Raw genomic sequence first — 25,336 nt, forward strand, 5'->3', positions numbered from 1 at the left:
GGCCTCTCCTTGGTCCTGGCCGAAAGCCTTTCTTGCTAGAAGTTGAAATAGGAGGAAATCATTAGCATGCTTTGATTTGAAATCATTAGCATGGTCAGAGAGACACTGACCATGTAATTTAGTGTCCAAACCAGAGCACTTCTGAGAGTACAAAGAGGCGGCGTTTGTAGTGATATCGGGACAGTAGGGCGGACCAGGATGTGCGGTCACCCCACCTGGAGACTGTTCCATCTGTGTTCTGGCTGGGGAAGCTGAGGTCCTCGGTCACACTAAAGTTAATGATGGAGTCACTCTAGGACTCCAGAAAGGCCCCCCTCCCTGGCCATGTTGGTTCAGATTCCCTCTCACCCATTGATTGGTTTGTGGACCTCAGCTCTGACCTCTCTGGCATCCTATCCTGGACAGAAGTGTCTTGGGCCTCTGCCCTCATTTCTCTTCCTGAGAATCTTACCTCCGCGGAGCCACACTCCAGGCGTTCTTAAGATGGGATGCACAGGAGGCTGGAAATGTGAGCTTCCTCTTTTTTTGCCCCCAAGAGTGTCTGGGACCAGCCCGGAGCTGTCCAGGGTCCTGACAGCCTGCATCACATCCGGGGTTGAATGAGTGCCTCCATCTCCACCCCCAGGGGTTACCAACAGGGCCCCGCCCACCAACTGGACCCAAGCCACCAACAGGGCCCCGCCCACCAACTGGACCCCGCCCACCAACAGGGCCCCGCCCACCAACAGGGCCTTGCCCACCAACTGGACCCAAGCCACCAACAGGGCCCCGCCCACCAACAGGGCCCTGCCCACCAACTGGACCCAAGCCACCAACAGGGCCCCGCCCACCAACAGGGCCTCGCCCACCAACAGGGCCCCGCCTACCAACAGGGCCCCGCCCACCAATAGGGCCCCGCCCACCAACAGGACCAGCTCTGGGCTAGGCAGCCCCATCTAATTCCCGCTTCCACAGCCAGGGCCCTCTGGGCACACCCACCCCTGGAGACCCCTGTGTCTTAGAGATGGCCCTGTTGTTCCCCAAGCCTCCCAGCCCCCTAAGTGCCCTCCCTCCCTCCCTCAACCGACAGAAGGAGGAGCCGAGTTTGGATGGGGCCACAGATTCTGATTCTGTGAGGACACTGCCCTTTCCAGATCTGTTGGCAGAACTTTGGCATCTTCTTGAAAACCAAAGACACAACAGGGCCCAGAGGAATCTCCCCAAATGGCGGGGTTCGAAGCACTGGGATCAGGCCAGAAGCAAATGGCTAGGAGGTGGGGGGGCCTCCCCCACCATCACCTCTGCAAACCCTTCCCCACCATCACCTCTGCAAACCCTCCCCCACCACCGCCTCTGCAAACCCCAGCCCCAGCCACCGGCACTCAGGCGGGGGCCTCCCCTACCATCACCTCTGCAAACCCTCCCCCACCATCACCTCTGCAAGCCCCAGCCCCAGCCACTGGCACTCAGGTGAGGGCCTCCCCCACCATCTCCTCTGCAAACCCCAGCCCCAGCCACCCAGCACTCCATGTCCTGGGTTCCCCTTTCTCAGCCCAGAAATAAGACTCAGCTGACAGCATCCTGGCACGGTGTCCTTTGCGAGCCTGATGCTGCCTGGAGATGTCCCAGCCAGACACCTCTCCTTTTAAACCCCACCCTCTGCCCATTTTCCCCATCCCAGGGAAGCCACTATCCTTGCACTCAGGCCCCAGCCCGGATGGAGTCCACGGCCTCTGCCCTTACTCCAGTGGGAAGACGAAGATGGGAACAGCCAGGGGGCAGACGTCTCCACAGTGGGCCCCAGGCTTCCTCTGCCTGCCCTTGATTTTCCCAGAGGCCTGCTGGCTCACGCCTGCCAGGAGGCCCATACAGCTGCGGGAAAGGGGCAGCCAGCTATGCCCCAACAAGCCTCAGGAATGGGTCCCCAGCCTCCACCCAGGCACAGCAGAGAACACCGAGGCCATGAGCCAGGGAACCAGCGTGCAGGTTTGTGGCATGAATGAATGGAAAACCGCCTTCAATAACCGGGCCCCATCTAACCAGGCAGGTGGTAGACCAGATGGCTCTTTGCGCCAGCTTGTGTGCCAAGAACCTCAGCAGGTTGTGATGCCTTTCCGAGCTCCTTAAAAGCTCCTTCCTATTCCAGTGCATCTCAGGCCCTGGAGACCACCTCTCTCCCCTTCCTGTGGTGGGATCCCTTCCTCCCCTCAGCAACCCCACCCCCCGCACCTAGTACTTGGATCTCTCTTCCACAGTGTAAGCTCTTACTTTTATTATGTAACATAGAACATCATTGTATTATCGTCTAAAGTAACAACTACTAAATAGTGAGCATTAACTCAAACTCAGAGCTTGCATGCTCCGATGACTGTGTGGCCTCTGGTACAGAGGCAGCCCCACACCCATCCTGCCGGGGCCCAGGTCCCAGCTGTGTCCCTTACCAGTGTGTCCCTTGTACTCTCTCTGTGCCTCAGTTTCCTCTTCTGGAAAATGAGAATGATCAGAGGACTCTCCACATCATAGTGTTTCTATGTGTTTAATAACATGTTTAAATAAACATGTGTCAGCACTTGCAAAATTAAACATTGGATAAAAGCTATCTGGCATTACTGTAATGAGCTCTCTCATCCCTGTGAGGTAGCTGAGAGGCACAGAGAGATTTAGCAACTTGCACTGGGGGAGGGAGAGCCGGTGGGAGGCAGTTACATGGTGAGTTACTCACTCACCCTCCTCCTGGCTGCCCAACCAGGCCTGATGTTTTCAGGGAGGTACAGGGGTGTCACCTTGGAGAGGGATGACCTCACTGTGTAACTCAGGGAAAATCCCTTTCCCTCTCAGGGCCTACGTGTGTGAGTGCAAGCTCTCAGGGGGCAGAGGCCAATATTGGAAGTGTCTCTTGATGTGACTCCAGGCATGCTGGAAGGCACACACAAGGCAGCGAACTTGCTGGACAGTGCATCTCATTTGCCCTGTGCCATGCCCTAGCATGGCGCCTGGCACATAGTAGGTGCTTTAAACGCCTTGTCGGCTGGAAGAAGAACAGCTGGGGCCTTAAAGCCATCAGCCTGTGAGATGAAGGTTCAGCTTCTCATGGGCACCATTTGCATGCAGGGCATCGAGTTACGCACTTGCCAAGCCCACCACACTCAGTCCGTCAGGTGCTTCCTCGGTGCCCAGAGGAAGCCGGGCCTGTCAGGGTCGAAGAGGGTGTTCTGAGGGAGGAACTGCCCCCAAAACTATCGGTCACCATCTGTTGTCCAGGAGCTTTTGAAGTCAATCAGTACCCCTGCCCATGGCATAGGGAGGTCCTGGAAGGGAACGAGAAGGCCCAAAGATGTTCATAACAGCATTGTTTATAATGGTGACAGGGCGGACACCAGATGTCCATGAGAGAGTGGACCAGAACCTTGGGAAGCATGGGCCCGGTGGAGTACTATGCAGCAGTGAAAAAGAAGGAACCACAGAGCCGTGCGCACAGAGTGGATCCCACTCACAAATATGCCTCCCAGCCAACAAGCAAGCCATCCAAGATACCTGCTGCACCACACCCCATATCCAAAGCATCAGAGCTTGCAAAAGTGTATTACATGGGCGTTTATACAAATGTGGTCAAAGTATAAAAAATGTGTCACAATAACGTTGTGGAGGTCTGTCGTACAGCACTGTAAATCCAACGAGAAGGAGAAGCTCAAGTGTCCCTCGGTCCCCCGTGCTCCTGTGATACTGCCTTCCCCTCTCTGGTCTTCAGTGCTTCTATCTGTGCCATGGGAGCTTTTGTGTGACTCACTGCCAGAGGCCCCTGGCTTACGGCTCCCGGAATGTTCTGGAGTGTGTACATCCCATCCTTTACTACAACAGGTGCGAAGTGGACGGTCTTCTGCCCCAGCCCTGGGAATGGCTGAGCTGGTCAGGGGCCCAGGTGGCCCAGCCCTGGTCCTTGGGACTAGAGAAACAGTGCTTAGACCAGACAGGTTGTGCAGCTGGAGAAGTGAGCACATTAACAAGTACAGGTGCTTGGCCCTACCTAGACTTACCAAATCAGGACCCCAGAGTTACGTCTTGGAAGCCTCTTTTTCTAAAGTTCATGAGTCATCCTCACAGCTAGCCCAATTTAGGAGCCACTTTTTTTTTTTTTTTGAGATGGAGTCTCACTCTGTCACCCAAGCTGGGGTGCAGTGGTGCGATCTCGGCTCACTGCAACCTCCGCCTCCTGGGTTCAAGCGATTCTCCTGCCTCAGCCTCTCAAGTAGTTGGGATTACAGGTGCCTGCCACTATGCCCAGCTAAGCTTTGTATTTTTAGTAGAGACAGGGTTTCACCATTTTGGCCAGGCTGGTCTCGAACTCCTGACCTCAAATGATCTGACCTCCTTGGCCTCCCAAACTGCTGGGATTACAGGTGTGAGCCACCGCACCTGGACGGGAGCCACTTTTTCAGTCCAACTTCCACTCCAGTACTTTAATGCCGTCTCTGGTGTCCTGCCTCTCCTTGTATACCTCCACTAATGGGGAGCTCAGTCTTATATGGCAGCCCATTGCTTTCTAAAACAGTTAAAAATTGATTATAAAATATTTAAGATGTCTCAAATATTTAAGAAATCCCTTATAAATATTTTAAAGTTATAAAATATTTAATACAATCAGTGACCTAAGGAGTAACACAATGAATACCTAAATACCCACCCCCTTCCCAGCTTAGTCCCTGTGCACTGAAAGCTTCCCCTTCTAGATCCTATATCCCTCTTTCTCTTTAAAAACTTTTTTGGCCGGGCGCGGTGGCTCATGCCTGTAATCCCAGCACTTTGGGAGGCCAAGGTGGGCAGATCACATGAGGTCAGGAGTTCAAGACCAGCCTGGCCAACATGGTGAAACCCCATCTCTACTAAAAATACAAAATTAGCCAGGTGTGGTGGCGGGCACCTATAATCCCAGCTACTTGGGAGGCTGAGGCAGGAGAATCACTTGAACCCAGGAATTGGAAGTTGCAGTGAGCCAAGATCGCACCATTGCACTCCAGCCTGGGTGACAAGAGTGAAACTCCATCTCAAAAAAAACTTTTTTCATAGTGGTCAAATACACATAAAATTCACCATCTTACGCATTTCAGCACGCGGTTCAGTGGTGTTCATTGGATTTACAGTGCTGTACGACAGACCTCCACAACGTTATTGTGACACATTTTTTATACTTTGACCACATTTGTATAAACGCCCATGTAATACACTTTTGCAAGCTCTGATGCTTTGGATATGGGGTGTGGTGCAGCAGGTATCTTGGATGGCTTGCTTGTTGGCTGGGAGGCATATTTGTGAGTGGGATCTACTCTGTGCGCACGGCTCTGTGGTTCCTTCTTTTTCACTGCTGCATAGTACTCCACCGGGCCCATGCCTCCCAAGGTTCTGGTCCACTCTCTCATGGACATCTGGTGTCCACCCTGTCACATTATAAACAATTTATGAACATCTTTGGGCAGCTCTCCCAGCTTCTCCAGGGCTGTGCCCCGGCCTGGGGCTTGGGCTCGTGGGCCACGAGCATCTTTGCCTTGGTGAGATGTTGCCTAGCTGTTTTCCAGCACTGTGTACTGGGTCTCACTCTCATTGTCAGACGTGGAGAAGTCTCTGGGAGGATGAGGAGTGGCCACGTGCAGTGCCTGCACTGGGTAGGGGAGCCTTCTGCTGTAGGCAGCTCTGCAAGTTGCAGTGCACCTGACGCCCCTTCCCTCAGCCAGACGCCCCATCTCCTCCCACTGTTTTTTGGATGAGCTGACGTTGTGTTCCCTCCCATTGAGGCCACTCATTCACCCGGAAACATGCCCACGCTCACCTGCGAGCCACGCAGGATGTGGTTAGTCACTGGGGCTATGGGGCCAGGCTGCCTTGGCTTAGGCCCCGGCCCCACCACTTAGTTTCCATGGGAACTCAGGCAAGTTCATGAACATGTCTGCGCCTCGTCTGTAAAATGGAAATAACAGCACAGACGTCATGGGGTTACCATAAGTATCCAACATGTTAATATATGCAGAGTTTCTAGCACAATGTCTGGCGCGTGGTGGGTGCGATGTCAGCATGAGCTTTTGTGATTTCCCTGGAGGTCTGAAACCAAACCCTTCATCGTGGCTAAGCAGTGCTGGGCAGAACCAGATCACCTCCTCTATTCTACCTAAGAGACCTCTATTAAGTCAGCCCGCGTTGCCTTCTCAGGTGGCCATGTTTACCCTTGAACTTGCTCTTGGTCTTTCTGTTCCCTGAGGTGCCGTGCGGCCCCACCTCCCTGCTGGCTGGCTATGTGGGTGTGAGTTTTGCCCTGTGTGACTTGTGGAGATGAATTTGACCCTCAGTCAGTCCAGCAGGAGGGAAGGCTTGGGTCTTGGTCCTGGCCCTCCTGCAAACTCTCAAATTTCATCCAAACTGCTGCTCACAGGTAGAACCAGGTGAGGACAGAGCTCGTGACCCCCGCACGGACCCCCTTTGGGGAACCCCGGCCCTTTGAGGGACTCAAGCATAAGTGATCACTGACCACAGCCTTGCTGGAGCCCGGGTCCCCATGAACGCGACTCCCCCCCAGGGCCTGTCACAGAGGCTGGGTGTGTCTCACCTGATTCTTCCCGGTGGATTCGTAGGTTCACGGCCACCACTGCCCCTTCCTCAAGGTCAGGGTTACCTGTGCCTCACACCCACCTCCCCTCCTGTACCCCTGGCACCCCTTTTGGCCTGTGTCAGCCTCTTTGCCAAGTTCTGAGGGCATCGTCACCTTCATCTCCTTACCTCACAGTGGACACTGGCCCTGCCTTGATGTCAGGTGCCAGCCCCATCCGCACCATGCCAGGCATGGCACAGGCGAGGCCCCTGTGGGGAGGGGCTCAGCCCAGGAGGCAGAACAAGGTGTCACAGCCCAGCCCTGCACCCCAGAGGGTGGTTCTGTCCCTGGGTAAGGTTGGGCTGGGGATCAAAGAGGGGTCTCCCAGAAGTGCGGCAGAGGCCAGGATTAGGGAGGGGAAGCAGGTGACCCTGACAGCCCAAAACCTGGTGGGTGCAGGCAGTTTGGCCCACAGCAGGGGCCAGGCACTGCGTTTAGGGAAGAAGGAACCCAGGGAATAGGCCGATGACTCCCAGAGGGAGGCTGCCCGGCCAGAATCCTGCCCACAGCTGGTGCTGGGGCTCCTGGCAGCTGGTGGGGGCCCTGGTGGTGTGGAGAGGAGAGGAGACAGTGGGACGGGACAGGGCGCGGGCGAGGCCGGTGACAGGTGCGTGTGTCTGCCAGGTCGGTGCAGCCTTAGAGAGGCGGGAGCTAGACAGACCGGAGGGGAGGGAGGGCAGCAGCAGGTGTGAGGCGGAGCGGGGGTGGGGTGGGAGCAGAACACAGGCCTCTCTCCCGGCCCGGCTGCCGTCTCATTGACTAAGTCACTTCTGAGAGGGTGCACTCACACCCCAGTTGGGTGGTTTCCAGTGTTGTCAGCTTCACCGAAAATGGAATGTCCTCTGGCTGCCCCAGCTGTCGGACGCCTGCCTGCTGTGAGGCAGTAATTAGACGCTCGTGTGTGTAACACATGTGTGCATGTCTTTGTGTGCACGTCGGGAAAGGGTGGGGCGGGGCAAGTGGTAGACCCATGGCTGGAGGGGCCAGAGAACATGCCCACACATGCGCACATACACAGTACACATTCACACAAAAGTCACACTCAGACACACACAGTACACACTCAGAAATAACACACACAGTACACACTCGCACAAAAACACACAATACTCTTACAAAAATCACACACACACATTACACCCTCGCCCAAAAATCACAAATACACCCTCGCCCAAAAATCACACACAAATACACACTCGCACAAAAATCACACACACACAATTCACCCTTGCACTCACAAATACACACACACAAAAATCACACTCACACAAAAATCACACACACAGAGTACACTCTCATCCAAAATCTCACACGCAAATACACAACTTGCACAAAAATCACACTCACACACAATACACACAGAAAAATCACACTCACACCCACACACACTCTTCTCTCCCAGGGCCTAGCAGGTCTTTAGCTGGAGAACGCAGGGCTCCAAGGTTCTCATCCGCCACGGGCCTGACCCCTCCTTGCCCTGTGGCCACCGCACCCAAGCTCTGTCCCGGCCACTGTGCTGGGATGGGGACACGAACCCCTGTGGGTCTCTGGGTGGTGCTCCCACCCCAAGCCGAGAGCCGCAGCCCTGCCTGCACGGTGCCTCTCCAAACCCTGTCAGTTCTTCCTCACCTTGGCCCTTTGAAGCCTAAATGAGAAGATCTATTTATAGCAGTCAGCATATGGACCCTGCCAAATGTGCCCGCTCAGACATATGCTGGCGGCACGCTCAGCCCGACACCACGCCAAGTCCCTCCCCAAGGCCAAGCCGGCCCAGCTCCCCCAAGGCCTCACGCCCACCAGTGTGTGCTCCCTGGGGTCCCTGGATCCCCTGGGGTGTGGCAGCTGCTGCAGAGGGGACCCGGGCCTCCAGGGAGAGCTAGCCAGCCACTCGCTTCTAGCCCAGGCTCTGTCCAGGGAGGGCCCCCAAGTCCCTTCTCCCCCTACCTCCTGGATACAGACAGGTGAGCAGGTGGGAGGTGACAGCCAGAGGCACGGCAAGGGTGTCACCCTGAGAAGAGGGGAGGGGCCGTCGTCCCAGCCTCAGGTGGGACATGAGCCCAACTGTTACCAGTAGGGCCCACAGGCAGGCTGGGATGCCTCCTCCACCAGAACTCACCCCTGCACGTCCCAATTCTTCCACAGGGGACCCACGTCTGCTGAGACAGGAGCCGGGCTGGGTTCTTCCCATCATGTGTCCTTTTATTTCGTCCTCTCAGGGTCATTTTACAGGCACAAAGATTGAAGCCCAGGGTGGGTGGGCCACTTGCCCAGGAGTGCACAGCAGCAAGCAACAGGATCGGTGTCCAGCATCAGGGTCGGGCTGTGGGATTCCATCAGTCATGTTCTCTTCAGCGCTCAGAGCCTCTGTGATCCGTGAAGACAGCAACCCTGTTCTGTCCATCTTGGTTCCTTCTCTGCCCAGCTCCAAGCACTCAATAAATACCGAGTGAATGAATGATTGTGAGAATGAAGGATGAATGAGCACACGAGGAGGGTGGAGATGGTGAGTGTGAGTCCCCAAGCTTCAGCCAGGCTTCTCCACCATGCAGTCTTGCTCTTCTCCCTGGGGTAGCTAGAAATGATGAGACAAGGTCTTTTATTCTGATGGGGTTATCTCCTGAGGCTTTTATTCTGGTGGGGGTATCTCCTGAAGATCAGATGTTTCCAGGGGCCAAGAAACTAGGGCTGAATCCTCCCTTTTCTCTTTTCCATGAGAGGGTCAGGGAGGGGAACTAAGTCTTGGGACCTTCAATAGTGGGATGCCCCTATGGTCAGTCCTGGGCTGCCCTAGAAGGGTAGCCCCAAGCTGTCTCCCCAGCCCCACTCAAGGGGCTTCCCTTCATTTCCTCATTCAACTCGAGGACTCCACTCCCTTCCAATATTCTGTCTGCCTGGATGCTTTGGCCTTATCCGGTAGTCTTTTTTTGGTCACCCAGGGTGGCGTGCAATGGTGTGATCATGGCTCACTGTAGCCTCCACCTCCTGGGCTCAAGGAATCCTCCTGCCTCAGCCTCCCAAGCAGCTGAGACTACAGGCATGTGTCACCATGCCCAGCTGATTTCTTATTTTTTGCAGAGATGGGGTCTTCTTTGTTGCCCAGTCCGGTCCTGAACTCCTGGACTCAAGCAATCCTCCCACCTAACCCCCCCAAAGCTCCGGGATTACAGGGGTGAGCCACTGTGCCTCACCTCCCCTAGTCCTTATTTGCAGCCTGCTGGACTTGTGAATGCCCAGGGAATGGGCCTTCTCTCCACCCTGTGTGCAGGGGAGGGGTTTGAGAGAGGCCGAGAGGTCCAAGCACCGCCCCTTTGCATGGACCGTTTTCTGTCCAGAGCCATTGAGAGGCAGGGCTGGACTTGGATCCCAGACCTTCCTGCTCCACCCAGGGGCCTCTTTTTCTGCCTCTCCTGCTCCAGGTTGCGAGGACAGGCTTTCCTTTAGGGCGCCAAACGGGTGAGAACAGGTCTCTCCCAGGACCTGTGGTCTGCATGTACTGTGGGAGTGGCTCCTGCTCCCCATCCCCGTGCCACCACACTAGCCCCAGGGGAGGGAGCCCAGCCCCGGCCTGCACCCTTCCCAGAGGCTCACTGACTAACAAGGGGCATTCTCTTTCAGACCAACTGCATTCTGCGGGCTTTCAGCTGTAATTAATGTTTGCTGTGTTATTAGAGATTCTTGATAGGCTCTGAGACACGGAGCTCTCAGACACGGAGGGTTTGCAGAGCTGGCTGGGCGAGCAGAAGCCAGATGCTGCCAACAGGCACCTAGTCCTCCTCACTCAGGGTCCTGGCCACCTTCCCTCGCAGAATGCCACTGCCCCAGCGCTCAGGGTCCCCTGGTTTGGAGGCACCTCCTGGGCTTTGCTCAGACCCCCCACCTTTCCTTCTGTCCACGCAAATCCCACCAACGGGTTTGTGGACCACTTCACGCCCCGGGCAGCACACAACACATGTGTTTTCTCATGTTCCCCCGTCCAGGAACCCCAGGGTGATGTTAGTATTTTCAGTTTTCAGAGGACAGAAAACAGAGGCTGGGAAAGACCCAGAGTTTTGTGAGTATCAGGAACTGAGTGGGAGGATCCAGCTCCACCCGGGTCCCAGCTCCTGTCAGGGAAGGGGATTTTCACACCAGCTCCTCCGTGTGCCCAGCGTGTTCATAAACACCATCACATCTCACTGTCATGATAGTCCTGTTCATCATCTCATGATGACTATCAGTGGCCCCATTTGTCAGCAAGGTAAACTGAGGCTCAAAGAAGTTAAGGACATTCTGCAAATCACCCAGCTGGGGAGTAGCCTGCTGCTCAGGAGGCAAACTCAGCTTAAAGCCCAGCTCCTCCTGCCCCACGAAGCTGCCACTGCCGGCTTCCTCTGGCCCTCACACCACACAGAGCCCCTCTGCTCAACCCACTGCCAGGAGCCCTCCAATTCTCCAGTGGATTCTTAGAGCCAGAGCTCGGTGCCCTGTGGTGGATGGGGAACGTGAGCTTGGAGGAGGCCTGGGGCTCCCCACCCACTCCCTCTTACTTGAGGACTTGGGTTTGGCGTGAGTCAGTGATCCTCCACTGCGCCACAAAGTCCTGCACCCCAGGGCTCAGGGCCAGCTTCTTTTGCTCAGGGTTCTTGGGTCAGGCACTGGGAAGGGCTCAGCGGGGCGGTTCACCTCTGCTCAGCAGCGGCTCCTTCACTCACAAGCCAGTGCCATGGCCCTGGCCTCTCGGTCTCGATGGGACCACACCCCCCACCACCCAGGCCTCACAGCAGGGTGCTGGGAAAGTCGCTTTTCTCACCTGGTGGCTGCTTCCAGGACACAGGAGGCAGGGCGGCCGGCCTAGCTAGGGGCTGTGCCCAGGACGGACACAGCTTCGCTTCTACAAGCGCCTTGGTCGAGGCTATCTCAGGCCAGCCCAGATTCAGGGGTGCTGAGCTAGACCCTATGTCTCAGCAGGGGATGTCAAGGTCTCTGCAGACTCCAGGTGGGAGGTAGAGATGCAGCTGTCTTTTGCAGACAGGGTCGGCCCTAGCAGTCCTGCCTTGAGCCCCTATTTACTTCCTGCATCTGTTCCTTTTCTCCTATGTTAGAACGGCCGTCCCGAAGGGGCTGAGATTGTAGTTTACTCATTTTGTATTCTCTGTGCCCTCCCCTCTCAAATGCCTACTGGGATGTCCATCTGTCAGCACGGATGCCGCGGCACGTAGACCAGCAGGCCCCGGGAGGTGGGTGGGGGTGGTCTCACAGGCCTAGCCTCAAGGGCAGGGAGCTGGGGTCTCCCTCCAAGGCCCTCGGCAGCCACACCTGGGGACCAGCCCCTCCCAGATGCCATCTCCGAATCTGCCACGTCAGACGCCTTCCAGGCGGTCGTGAGCTCTCCCAGAGGAGGCTGCTCTGTCGTTCACCCTACTTCAAGCCGACCCTGAATCGTGAAAATCTGGAAAGCACAGAAGACAAATGAGGCGTGACATTTCACTTGAGAAAATGATCATTCACTTTACAAAGCAGTGCGTGGTGTTTGCCTGTGGGACTTTCCGGAACACATCCACTGGGAAGGGGGGCCAAGCCCACCGAGCCAGGGGCTTCCAGCAGCGGCAGTGTTTGATGAGCTGGAGGAGGAAGCCAGGACAGCCTCAAACCCCAAACCAGCCAAGACCCTGCAGGAAATGAAACACCACCCTGTTCTCACCTGTGAATATTGGATCAAAAAGCCTCAAAGACGCTCAAGGAAATCCAATTCCACAGAATATCGCGGAGATAAGAATTGGCCATGATTATGTAGAAGTTATACAAAGAATTCAAAGTTGGCTTAATATTAGATAAATCTATTAATAAACTACACAGTGTCCGCAGGTCAGCTGGAACGCACATTCATAATGACGAAAGGCATTTGATAAAATCCAGTGCCAATTTCAGATTTTAAAGTAACTGCTGGAAATAGAACCAGAAACACACGTCTTTATCGAAGTCAAGAATCTGTCTCAGTTCAACAGCCAGAATCATTCTAGGTGATGAGATTTTTTTAATGATTCCCATTCAGAAACTTATATTAAAAAACAGCAATGCTTTCATCATTGTCCAGAAATTCTGGACATAGCAATAAGACACGAAACAATTAAATGGGATGTCTACAGGGAAGAATTGTAATTATTTGCTGACAAAATGATTCAAGATCTTAGAAACCCAAGAGAAGCAACTGAGAAAAAAAATGACTTAATATAAAAATTTAATACGAAGGTGCTGGGCTGGAAATCAAACAAACATATACAAATCAATAACTTTTCTCTGAACTAACAACAGCTAGTCGAGACACATAATTAAATAAATGGTCCCCACTTACAACGGCACCAATAAAACAACAAAACCCTCCCAATTCCCAGGAACGAATCGACAAGAGAAATTTAGGATCATTATCAAAAACTCTCTAAAGTTATCCTGAGAGATATCAAAGAAAACAAGAGTGGTGAGATGTGCCGTGTTGGAATATTACCCGAAAGTCTTTCCAGAATTAATTCACAGGTTTAATGCCATCTATCAACAGGCTCGCGGCGAGTTTTACAAAGCAAGATAAAATCATTCTAAAAGTTCATTTGAATGAATATTCAAATGGCAAGAGTAAAGAAACGCAGAAAAGGGAGAATGATGAAGGATGTCTTTTCTGCCAGGTATGGAAGCTTCTTATAGAGTTACGCTGATGGATATTGTGCTGAAATTGGTAAAAGAAGAGAAGGGAGGTGTTATCAATAGAAATAGCAGAAATGGTCCCACACGGAGGCCTTGTGAGAGGGTGACCATATGACAATTTATTGCCCCAAATAGGATACTTTTAGAGTGACAAGGGGATGTATTCACCATTATACTGGGAAATAGACATGAACAGGGCCCATCCCAGGAAAACCGTGACATATGCCAATTTCGGATTGCCTTCCTTTATTTATTTATATATTTTTTGAGACGGAGTCTGGCTCTGTCGCCCAGTCTGGGGTGCAGTGGTGCGATCTCAGCTCACTGCAATCTCCGCCTCTTGGGTTCAAGCGATTCTCCTGCCTCAGCCTCCCAAGTAGCTGGGATTACAGGCCCCTGCCACCACGCCTGGCTAATTTTTGTATTTTTAGTAGAGACGGGGTTTCGCCATGTTGGCCAGGCTGGTCTGGAACTCCTGAGCTCAGGTGATCCGTCCGCCTCAGCCTCCCAAAATGCTGGGATTATAAGTGTGACCCAGGTGCCTGGCCTGGTTGCCTTCCTTTATAGGCAGCTATGGAGTTAATATTTCCCTGAATTCATTCAGCATGCATTGCCTACTCAGTGCCTGGAAAGGAAACCCCAGCTCCAGCCCTACCTGCCCTGAGCTTTCGGTGCAGAAGGTGGACTCCAGGTGGAGGGAGATGGGAATCAGAGCCTGGCAGCGTGGGGTCACAGTGGAGCAAGCACAGGCAGCCCCAGTTACAGACGGGAGGTTCCAGCCCCAACCTGGGGGCTGAACAGAGAAGCCCACTGAGTGGGGGAACATTGGGGTGGTGGGAGGGGTTCATGTCCCAGGCAGAGGAAACAGCATGCCAGCAAAAATGCAAGAAGTCCAGGCGAATCACAGCCTTATATGGCAAAATGAGAGCTGAGAGACAGCAAGGACCCTCACTGACACCCGGTCAGCCCCTTTAAGAAGTGCAAACTCTCTCCAGGGTACTGGGGAGCCACGTAATGTTGCAGGGGATAGGAGGAGAGGCAGGAGACGCTCCAGCTTGGGTGGAGATGGAGCACCAGAAATCAGCCCGAGGGAATAGATTACTCAATATAGTGTCAGGGCAATTTGTTGCCTATTTGGGGGAAGGGAGAAAATCAATTTTGATCCTTCTTTACACCAGAAAAATAGTTTGCAGGTGGATTGACAGTTAAATGTAAGAATTCAAACAGTAAAGAGGTTGGTAGACAGAGGCGGGTGTCCCATCTCAGGATGGTGTGGAGTTCCCCCAGCCGCAAAGCGGTGGAAGGCCATGTCTGTGGGGAGAAATATGCCCCATGGAGCTGATGACAAGCAAGTCAAAAGCAAGCGTCTCCAGGCTGTGGCACTGGCTTTGTCTGCAGAAACCTCTTTCCTGGGAAGTGAGCTCAGGCCACAGCGGGGACAGTGCTGAACAAGCTTCGGGGAAAGGCCGTGTGATGAGGTCAAGAGACATCACATTTTTCTTTTCTTTTTTTTTTTTTTTTTTGAGACGGAATCTCACTCCATCACCCAGGCTGGAGTGCAGTGGCACAATCTCAGTTCACTGCAACCTCTGCCCCCCGGGTTCAAGCGATTCTCCTGCCTCAGCCTTCCAAGTAGCTGGGATTACAGGCACCTACCACCACGGCCGGCTAATTTTTGTATTTTTAGTAGAGACGGGGTTTCACCATGTTGGCCAGGCTGTTCTAGAATTCCTGGCCTCTAGTGATCTGCCCACCTCGGCCTCCCAAAATGCTGAGATTACAGGTGTGAGCCACTGCGCCCGGCCCACATTTTTATTTTCACAGCTCAGCCAGATCCAGCTGAGGTTCCTTGGCAGCCGGGACACCAGTCCCTGGGACACGCAGTGCCCGACAGGTGGCCTTGGGGAGTGGGAGTGGTGTGACCGTGTGAGCGAGGGCTGGTGGCCAGGGAAGCCTCCGGAGGGAGTGACAGGCCTCTTGGGTGCTGATGGGCGTGGGGACAGCAAATCCTTTCCCTGTCATCTTGAGGCAGGAGGAGCCCTGGGCGGTAGGACAGTAGTTGTTTCGCGGTGATGTGTCAGCATCCCTGGGGTTATGATAGAACTTTCTAGTAACAGACAGGAGATAGCATCCCTTCCGACTGTGGAAACATCCTGGTCACTGAGCAAACCGGGCTGGGCCACTCCCTGCCTGGGGCAGCCGCATCCCAGCCCCATCCCAGCCTATCTTCCGTTGCTGAAACCTCCTAGGCTAGACTTTGCTTGATCATTTATTTCCCTTATTAGTTTAACATTCGAGGGCTAATTGCTCATTTCTAACCTTCACCCCAAAACCATGCCCCAAATCTCTAGCACAATTAACAGCAGCCAGGAAACACACAGATTCAGTCATAGTGGTAATGGTGCTGTGAGGCAGGATCTGTGCTTGCAGACAGCCCACACGCCTGTGCACCTGCGCCTGGGGAGAGGGGAGCCAGGCCTCAGCCCCCCTAAAGGGTCCTTCCAGCGTCTCAGCAGGAGGTCCTGTTCTACCATCAGGCTGTGACCCCAGGTCAGAACAGGGACAGAATCTGCAAGCTTGAGATCATCAGAAAGGCTTTCCCAGAGCTCAGGGGCTCCTGGAGGTCAGGGTACTACTAGGAAGAGAAGAACCAGCACCTCTCTGCCTTCAGTCTCAAACCGGCCATCCCTGAAAGCAACTGGAGAGATTCAGGTCAGACTAAAGATAGAACTTCCAGCTGCCAGGGTTATGAGGGCATGATGAGGAAAGTGCCAGGCATCCTTGGACACCTAGACCCTTGCCTGGCTTAAGTGATGTGCTTTCTGACGGTGGCAGGAGGGGGACCAGTGTTCCTGGAGAGGGTCATCCCTCCTCTCCCGGGGCCAGCCAGCTACCCGCACCCCACAACCCTGCCAGCGCCGGAGCAGGGAACCATTGCAAAGTGATTTCTCCCTCCAACGGTGCCGTACATCATGTTTTTTAATTTAAAAGATGCTCCGTGGAAGCATAACAGACCATTAAATGTTTGGGTCTCTAATTAACTCCAGAGCAGCCTGGGGCTGTGGGCCCAGAGGTAGGACAGCAGAATAAGCCTGGTGCATCCCAGGAGGCAGCACTCAGGGCCCCAGCCCCAGCCCTGAGCCCTCCCCGCTCTGGTCGGGAGGAGGCAGAGGGGACCAGGCACCCCCTTCCCCACCTTCCAGGGCCAGGGCCTTGGGGAGGGGCTGCCTCACCCAGCCCTGGGCTCCCACTCCGGGGCCTGCCTCTGCGTATTCTGGGGTGAGGCAGGAATCTGCATTTTTACTTTTTTTTTCTTTTTTTTTTTGAGACAGGATCTCACTCTGTCACCCAGGCTGGAACACAGTGGCACAATCATGGTTCACTGCAGCCTCGACCTCCTGAGCCGATGGGATCCTCCTGCCTCAGCCTCCCAAATAGCTGGGATCACAGGTGCACACCACCACACCCGGCAAATTTTTTTATTTTTTGTAAAGATGGGGTCTCACATTGCCCAGGCTGGTTTCGAACTCCTGGGCTTAAGCCGTCCTCCTGCGTCCGCCTCCCAAAGTGCTGGGATGACAGGTGTGAGCCACCGCACCCGCTCCAGGAATCTGCATTTTTAAGTAGCAATGGAGTGCTGTTGGCGCCTTCCTGGGCCTTGCTGTGGGGGAGTCTCAACCTCCTGGCTAGACTTTCCCATGCTGAGCCTCTGTTTCCCCATCTGTCCAATTGAGGTAACACTAACGTTTGCCTCCCTGAACCCTGGGGAGGGGCTCTCCGTGCGGGAGGCGCTGCACACCGGTGGACCGTGGAGGAAACAGGAGCTTTTCTCTGTTGCACACTCGTAGGGTGTTCCTGCTCTTGGGGGCAGGGCAGGGGGAGCCCTGCAGCTTCCATGAGTCCTGTGGATGGCCCAAGGTCCCATGGTAAGGTTGTCAGGCACTCGGCACCATTCCCACAGACCCTTGACCTTCCCCAGCACTCACTGAGTCCTCACACAGTGGGGACATGGTACAGGCAGCAGTCCCCTCCGTTCTACTCCCCAGCCCAGCCTCCTAGAGGGCAAGGCCAAGGTCAGGGGCCTGCTAGACCCAACCCTGCGGCCATGTACCCAGGAGCCAGCCCCGCCAAGTCAGCCCTCCCAGCCCCGGCCTTGCCTGCAACCCCCGCCAGCCTCCCCTGGACAACAGGATGGGATCAGGGAGCGGAAGAGAGGGCCGGGCCTGAGGGGCCATGAGGGAGCCCCCAGAGCAGGTGAGATCCCTCTATGGGCCCCCCTGTGTGGGCACCAGGGCCGGCAACTGTGCTGAAGGAGAACCCATATGTGTCCAGCGTGCGGCTCCGTCTCCCATACTGCCTTGCACTGACCTTCCCTCCCCTACCGAGGAGGAAATGAGTGTCTACTGGGCACCCCCTTGTACCCAGCATCATGCCAGGAGCCTTAAGTAACTGGTGATGCATCCCCACCACAACCCTGGGAGGCAGACACCATGATGATCTCTGACAGATGAGGGGACTGAGGCTAAGAGAGGTTAAGTGACATGCCCAAGGTCACACAGCAGGAGCACGTCAGAGCCAACACCATCTGCCCCACGATGGTTCTGTGTCCCGTGACGCGGCAGGTACACAGGCGGGCCCCCCACCTGCTCCTAGCTGGGCCGGGTCACTGTTGCAGGCCTTGCGGCTCAAGGCCCAACTGCCGTAATATGCCCATCACAGCCTCATGGGCTCTGCGGCAGAGCCCAGGGAGACAGACAGGGCGAGAGCCAAGCTGCAGAGGCAGGCAGACGTTAGCAGTAAACATGATCTATCGGCAAAACATTGGAACGATGAAAAGTTATCGATCTATAGCTTTCCAACCATCTCCCCGCCTCCCCCATGCGTCTGGCCCTCCGCCCACCTTCCCCCTGGAGCTGGAAACTTCGCTCCATCAGCAGAATCCTCAGTCCAGCCCTGGCCCCGGCCCCACACCAGCCCTGGCCTGTCGTCTGGTTTAAATGATCGAGACGAGGAACAATATTTTTAGACAGATGCACGTCTGTCCCAGCACGGCTGTTGTGATTATGCAAATTCAGTCGTAAGAAGTTTAAAAGCCTGGAACCACCACATTTCTTGATTTCATTAGTGATTACACAGGCCGTGGAAGGAACTTGGTGCCCACCTCGCACGCACTGTCCCCATCGTCCCCTGGGGGACAGCGGGGTGCTCTCTGCAGGGGCAGTGTGTGTGAGAGTGATCACGAGACGTCATGAGGGTTCCAGCTGGGGAGACACTAGGCCCCAGACACAATCCCAAGAGTCCTTGGAGGCGTCTGGTTCAACAATTTCATGTTAGGATGGGGGAAACTGAGGCCTGGAGATGGGAATTGGAGACCCGGGATTCTGACTCTGGCCCGGATGCCTGGCCTCTCCTGCTGTGACCAGTTCTCCCAGCAACCCCAGTATTCAGAGGGGAGAGGGTCTCCCAGGAGAGGGTTCTCAGGGAGCAATGCTGCACTCTCTCCTCCCACCCCTTCTGAGCAGAGAAGCCCAGGGACGGGAGATGATCCGGTTAAAGAACAGGCTTCTCTCCCAGCACTCAAGCCCTTCCACCTGCCCCTAGCTACCCCTGCAGCCCCACCTCCTGCCCAGCATTGCCCACCACTGCCTGCGCCTTGGACACCCCACACTCCCTGGAGGGGCCTGCTGCTTTCTTGGCTTGACCACACCCCCTCTGCCTGGGATATCTGTTATCCTCCTTCCCTAACTCCTACTCCTCTGCTGGGGCCCTTCGAGCAGCAGCTCCTGCCAAAGCCCTGCCTGGTTACCCCCCTGTCTCGCACACCTGCCTAGCTCCACCCAGGCCGCCTCTTTCCCTGCAGGCTCCACTGTGGTCTGGTTACCCCCCTGTCTCGCACACCTCCCTAGCCCCAGCCAGACCTCCTCTTTCCCTGCAGGCCCCACGGTGGTCTGTAAGCCCTTCAGGGGCCCCATGGTTCCTAAATGTCCAGTGCCTGGCAACCCATCTTCAGTGGACACAGCAAGGCCAGGAGATGAACACGGACCCTCCTGCTCCGGGTCTCGGGGGCACGGCAGGCGGTAGACCCGCTGGCTCCTGGCCCTGAATCCCAGCAGATTCCAGCTGGAGTCGGGGTCTTTTCTGCTGTCCGAGGCGGGTGGGTCCCACTCTCAGATGCTAAGCCACTCGCCCTCCACCCATCCAGGAGAGAGAGCTTCTTCGGGAAGGTCAAATATGCTTCAGACTCCATCCTTTTGAGTGTTCCCTCCACCTTCAACATTCCCTGAAGGGGCCAGCTCATTCCGTCGGGGGCATTCCCGCTCACACCACCTCCCTGCACCCCTGTCCTCTGCGCCAGCTCCTGCTTGAACACCCCTGCTGATGGGGGACTCACTACCTGTCACAGCTTGTTGGACAGAGCTGGGTCCCAGGAGTGCTCCTGTTTCCAGAGGCCACTGGCGGTTCCTGCCCCTTCTCCACCCTCCAGACAGGCCCAGAGCCGAGCACATTTCCAGGGTCACCTGGCCTAAAGTCTGACCCCATTCTCTGTTCTCCCGGCTTCCGTGTCTGTCCCCTGATCAGCACTCTCTGTGAATAGGGTATGCCGGCCGCCCCTTCCAGCTCCCTCCAGGCCCTGCCTGGGGAAGGCAGAGCTGTCCCAAGATGGAAGCCTGGTAGGCTCAGGCCTGGGACAGGCAGATGCCCCCAGGACAGCTGGGGTCCCCGTGCGACAAGCAGACCTCGCCAGCAGCTGTGAGTGAATGCAGCAGTTCTGGGAGCCCATTTCCCCGACTAGCCCAGGCGACCTTGGCCAGTCCCTTCACTCAAGGGGCTTCCCTCCTAGACCAGAGAGGGCACGTGGTCCATGTCCCATGGCGTGGCCTGTGGTGCTCTTGTGGCTGCCCAGGGCCGGGCACGTGGAGGCCTCTCTCCATCTGGGTGAGGGGCGTCAGACACTGAAGCTGGTAGGGACGTGCACAGACCAGATGAGACCTGGCGGGGTGTGGCCCAAAGCTGAGATGCAGGACCCCCTAACCCCCTGCGGGCACGTCATATCTTTCCTGAGGGGGTAACAGCTCCTATGGGCTTGATCAAACATGAAGTGGATGGCCAGGTGTGGTGACACACACCTGTAATCCCAGTGCTTTGGGAAGCTGAGGCAGGAGGATGGCCTGAGTCCACGAGGCCAAGGATGCAGTGAGCTATGATTGCACCACTGCACTCCAGCCCGGGCAACAGAGTGAGACCCACCTCTTTAAAAAAGTACAAAAGGAAGTTAATGTTTGTGAGAAACCGCAAGCTCCCTGGGAGGAGTGGTCTTTACTCCCATTCAACGGAAGAGGAAGCAGAGCCGGCACGTCCCAGCCCGTGCGCAGTGTGGCCCGAGTCTGTCCAGTCCTGGCTGCCGGGCACCGCGCCGGCCCTGGGACGCTACAGCAGTGACCAGGACACACAGCTCCTGCTCTTGCGGTGGCAGGGGGAGCTCCAACGTGAATTAAAAGTAAATAACCAAGCAGAACATCAGGGAGAGAGAAGTGCCAGGATTTAAACTAGGTGGGGGCTGAGAGTGAATTCGGGGTGCAGAGCAGGGAGGGCTCTTGGGGCAACGCTGCTGCGTCTCGGAGTGAATGACGGGAGGGAGCTGGAGCTTCCCAGGCGGAGGGACGGCTGGTGCAGGTTCTTCAGCCAGGAAGGGGGCGTGCACCGGGGGACTGGGAGCGAGAAGGAGCGGAGGCCGATCCGGTGGGCCCTGGAGATCGTGTTTGGAGGCCGGATTCTCCTCCACGCGCGGAGAACTGGACGCCCTCAGGGCTGCGCGGGGCCGCAGGACCGCCTTGGTGGTTAGCGAGGCTCCCTCCGGCTGTGGAGGGAGAATGGATTGTGGGTGCCGGGAGACGAGGTGGAGCCGTGGGCGTCGTCCCCGCCGGAGGTGGGTTTGGGCAGTTGTGGTAGGAGTGGAGTGATTCCAGATGCTTCTGCAGGTGGATTAGATGCTGCTGGAGTTGGACCAGGTGTGGGGGGAGGAAAGCGAGAAGTCCAGAATGCGGCGTCAACTTTTGGTGGAGGAACGCGGCGGATGGTGAGGCAGGGAGACGCCAGCGGGGACAGGAGCTTGGAGCGGCCACTTAGACGCGACGGGGGAGAATCTTCAAGTCGGGGGCAGCCGAGGGCCTCAAGATAGACCGAGGGTCAGCTGCACAGAGACAAGAGCACAAGGCACAAGAGCCCCTGGGAGAGCTGGGGAGAGGAGGCGGTGAGGATCGAGCCTGGCCTGGAACACGTGGAGTCGGGGTGAAGGTGAAGGAGGCTGGACAGAGAGGGTGGTAGCTGGGATGCCGGAGTGCAGAGGGTGGCAGGAGGGAGCCAGGAGCTGCCTGGGCCAAAGGCTGCCGAGAGGCTGAGCAAGACAAAAAATGGGCCCTGGCAGGGCAGAAGTTGCCAGTGACCTTGGTGAGAGCTGCTCAGAGGGCCTGAGGGGGGATGCCCGGTGGGGTGGGGCTGAGGATGGAAGAGGAGGTGAGGGAGGGGGATGAGAACCGCTGGCGATCCTTCCAAGAAAACCTGCTGTGATGAGGCAGAGGCTGGAAGTTATGCAGGTCAAGTTGGTTTTATGGAAGGTTCTAGAACTACGAGTTCCAATACAGCAGCCACTAGCCACGTTTCTGGCACTCCAGAGCCATAGGGGACCCGTGGCCACCCTGTTGGACAGTGCAAGTACAGAACCTCCGTGCATCCAAGAAAGCTGTGTGGGAAGGATGGCATTGCAGAGGGCTGGAGGTATCAGACCCGAGGGGTGCCCATTCCAGAGGGGCCACGGCCTCTGCGTCTTCCTGAGGCAGGAGGCCAGGCCCTGGGAGTAGGTGCAGACGGGCTGAGAGGAAGGGGAGTTCCTTTCAGGTAGTGGGGAGCAGCCCTCCTGAGGGACCTGAGGGATGCCCCGGGCCTGCTGGCCTCCCTGGGGCCTTGTGGTCCACACCCATGCGAGCCTCTGGGTCTGAGGTGGCAAGTGTGCTGAGGAGGGGAGAAGGGCTGGGGCTGAGTCTGTGCAGGACAGCAACGCCCATGTGGGGTCTCCACACCCACCCTCCGTGCCAGCCAGCACTCCTTTCTAGAAACGTCGTTTAATGAGCAGATCATTGGACGTGGGGTGCAGCGGCAGGTGTGAGTGTGGATCAGCGAGGGCACAGGCTGGTGGCACATCGAGAATGACTGACTGAGCGAGCCTAGCTGGAAAGGGCCTTGGGGGGCCTGTGGTCTGTCCAGAACCTTCCTAGGTGATTCAGCCTTTCCCTGTTTCCTGTGCCAGGTCCACAGCCTCTGCCCTTGGGGACTCCCAGACCCAGGGTGCCTCCCGAACCCCTCCTAGCACAGCACCCGTCCAGCCTCTCCCCCCGGCCCCAGACAGGAGGCTGCACAGGGCTGACTCACAGTGTGACCTTGGAGAGGTCCTTCTGTCTCTGCCTCAGTTTCCCCGCTGTAAAGTGAGCTGCAGAATGAAAACTTCGGGGCCCCTTGGCTGGGCATGGTGGCTCACGCCTGTAATCCCAGCATTTTGGGAGGCCAAGGCAGGTGGATCACCTGAGGTCAGGAGTTCGAAACCAGCCTGACCAATATGGTGAAACCCCGTCTCTACTAAAAGTACAAAAATTAGCCGGGCGTGGTGGCGTGTGCCTGTAATCCCAGCTACTCGGAAAGCTGTGGCAGGAAAATCGCTTGAACCCGGGAGGCAGAGGTTGCAGTGAGCTGAGATGGCGCCATTGCACTCCAGCCTGGGTGACAGAGCAAGACTCCGTCTCAAAAAAAAAGAAAACTTTGGGGTCCCTCCAAAGCTGGGGGCCATAGAAGGGCAAAATCCGTGCCTCCTAAGGGGCTGCGGGCCCACCCTTTCCCCCTGGCAGGGCGCTGGCCACACTGGGGAGTCGTGCCCATACACCCTGAAGATCTCCCTGCCCAGGAGACTTGGCAGCGAGGCCAGGCTGGGGGTGGGGGGAGGACTCCCTGAGCCCCTGCAGGTCAGGCTGCTGCTCACCTGGACTCTGGGGCAGGGGCCGAGCAGGAAGGTGAGGGCTGGACACTGGGCTGGGGACGGCCTGCCTCCCTCATCACACAGGCTCCCTAGCCTGATGGAGGAGGGCTCAGAGCTGGGTGGGGAGGTGAGGGTGTGTTCCCAGCACCACTCCCAAGGAGTCTGATGCACAGATTCTTATACTCACAATAGGGGGAGTGGGGCATGGTGCTAAGGAAAGGGCTGGCAGGGAGGAACCATGTGACTCAGGAAAGGGGAGAGAGTGTGGCAACCACCCGGGCCCTGGAGATGTCAGCCACTGGTGCACACTTAGAGCGTGTTTCCTGCATGCATGCAACATGCCAGACATACAGACCCCCGTGCATGTATGAACATGAGGAGGAAATCTGGGGGGTCCGAGCTGCACCACCGAGGTGCCATCCACACCTGCCTCCACCTAGCCCGAGACGCACCAGAGCCCCAGGCCTCGCTGCCCAGACAGGGCGCCCTCAGTGACACCTGCTCTGCCCAGTGCCCCAGTGAGCATGGCCTGTGCACTCATGTACACAATCACCCGCCCTGCGTACACACCTGTGCACACACATCTGTACACACACACACACACAGACAACCTGGCACACACGTACAAGGGCTCACATGTACAAACACGTGTGTGGGTGGATGCTGGTATACATGTGTCCACAAACACACATGGACACACGTGCGTGTGCACACACACACACGTGAACCCCATGTGCACGCAGCCCTCCAGCCCTCAGCTGCGGGCCCAGGAGAGCCGGGGCAGCCCCAGGCCCCCAAGCCTCCTCCCTGTGCCTGTGGTAAGGGCTCTTAGGCCCTGTAATCCTCCTTACCTTGACTTTGGGTTATTTTGAGTAAGAGATTAAAGGTGATTACGATTGTGGCTGAGGCGCCACGCTTCCTACACACTTCCTGCGCGGCTGCTGACCAGACCCGCCCTTCCGGAGGCCGGGCACAGCCGGACACCATCCGCTGCACGCCTTCGGCCCGCCCCCAGCCAGCACACGCCTCTGCCTGAGACCTGGGCCCCCAGGAGGCCTGGGAAAGCTAAATCCCAGCATTGGCACAGGTTGTCTGGGCACGGTGGGGGGATGGTGGGGAGGATGGAGGGGCTGGCATGGGTGCGGGCTGGCAGGTGCACACGGCATGATGGTGACCGAGACAGCACTGACTCCCATGATGGTGGATTTCACATCCAACCGGACCACGTGGGGACCCCATTTTCCCGACCCAAGCAGCCCCCTGAGCCATTTTTGAGTGGGCCTAGCCAGGTCCTGCCCGGCTGGGCTGGGCGTCCCCTGGCCACTCCAGGCCAAGCCCTGGGTTAGCTCCCCGAGGCCTGCTAGGACCTCGCTGCAGCCCCCATGCCATCTGATTTCTCCCTCTCTTTAAATCAGAAATAGACTCTTCTCCAGGAGCCGGAACAAAATTGTTCTTTATGAAGTTTCCAAAGGGAGGAAAAAACCCATTTTACATCATTATATTTTTTTTCTCTAATTTAAACCGCTTCAGTGCAGACTAGTTGCAAACATCAATATCAGTGAAATACACCCAGCTGGCTGCCCGCCAGGCCACGGCTCGGTGACAGAGGCCGACTGTAAATCCACATATTAACAAGCAAACACACCCATTTCTCTATCCTGCAGGGAAAACACAGGCGGCCGGGAGGTGAGGCCGCACACCGGGGGCCCCCTTACCTCGAGGGCGGTGGTGAGGGGTCCATGGGGGAGCAGGAGCCCAGCGGGATGCCTCGCTCCCCGGACACACCTCCAGCCCTGTCTTCAGGGTCCTTCCTGCCTGGGGCTTCCCCACCTACAGCTCGGTCGCCACATCCTCTGTGTCCAGGCTCAGCAGACACTAGGGAGATGGAGGAGGCACCGTCCTGTCTGGAGACCCTCAGGGTCCAGTGGAGGCTGAGGAATAGAGCAGAGGACCCCGTATGGTGGTGGGGAGGATGGTGGGAGAGGTATCTGGCTCCCCCAGGGACCTCGGAGCTGTCCCTCTCC

At 56.4% G+C, this 25,336-nt stretch overlaps 1 protein-coding gene across 3 annotated transcripts in view; it reads left to right on the forward strand.

Annotated features, from left to right (window-relative positions):
* Nucleotides 1-25,336, forward strand: part of ELFN1 (extracellular leucine rich repeat and fibronectin type III domain containing 1) — an 83,408-nt gene that overhangs the window by 53,594 nt on the left and 4,478 nt on the right. The gene's annotated exons all lie outside the window — the stretch shown is intronic.

The sequence above is a fragment of the Pongo pygmaeus genome, chromosome 6 (genome assembly GCF_028885625.2).
Source record: "Pongo pygmaeus isolate AG05252 chromosome 6, NHGRI_mPonPyg2-v2.0_pri, whole genome shotgun sequence".
NCBI lineage: Eukaryota > Metazoa > Chordata > Mammalia > Primates > Hominidae > Pongo > Pongo pygmaeus.